Raw genomic sequence first — 251 nt, forward strand, 5'->3', positions numbered from 1 at the left:
GATTGGCTCCCGTAACAGCGGCACTTAGGCCCAGCACGTAACGGAGCCGAAGCAGAAGCAGCACTGGAAGTGAAAACAGCCACGAGTAACAGAGTTGTCCCGTAGAGCATTTGCTGCCCACAGCAGGCAGAAGATTCCGTTCTCACGGTGGATGCGACGCTAGTTTTAGTTTCAGTGTTTGCAGCGCTGACAGCCGACCTGCTTGGAGGGGTCAGTGCCCAGCGCCGCCGGTAAGCGGTGGGGGGCCGGCG

The sequence above is a fragment of the Buceros rhinoceros genome, unplaced genomic scaffold (genome assembly GCF_000710305.1).
Source record: "Buceros rhinoceros silvestris isolate BGI_N320 unplaced genomic scaffold, ASM71030v1 scaffold9278, whole genome shotgun sequence".
NCBI classification, from domain to species: domain Eukaryota; kingdom Metazoa; phylum Chordata; class Aves; order Bucerotiformes; family Bucerotidae; genus Buceros; species Buceros rhinoceros.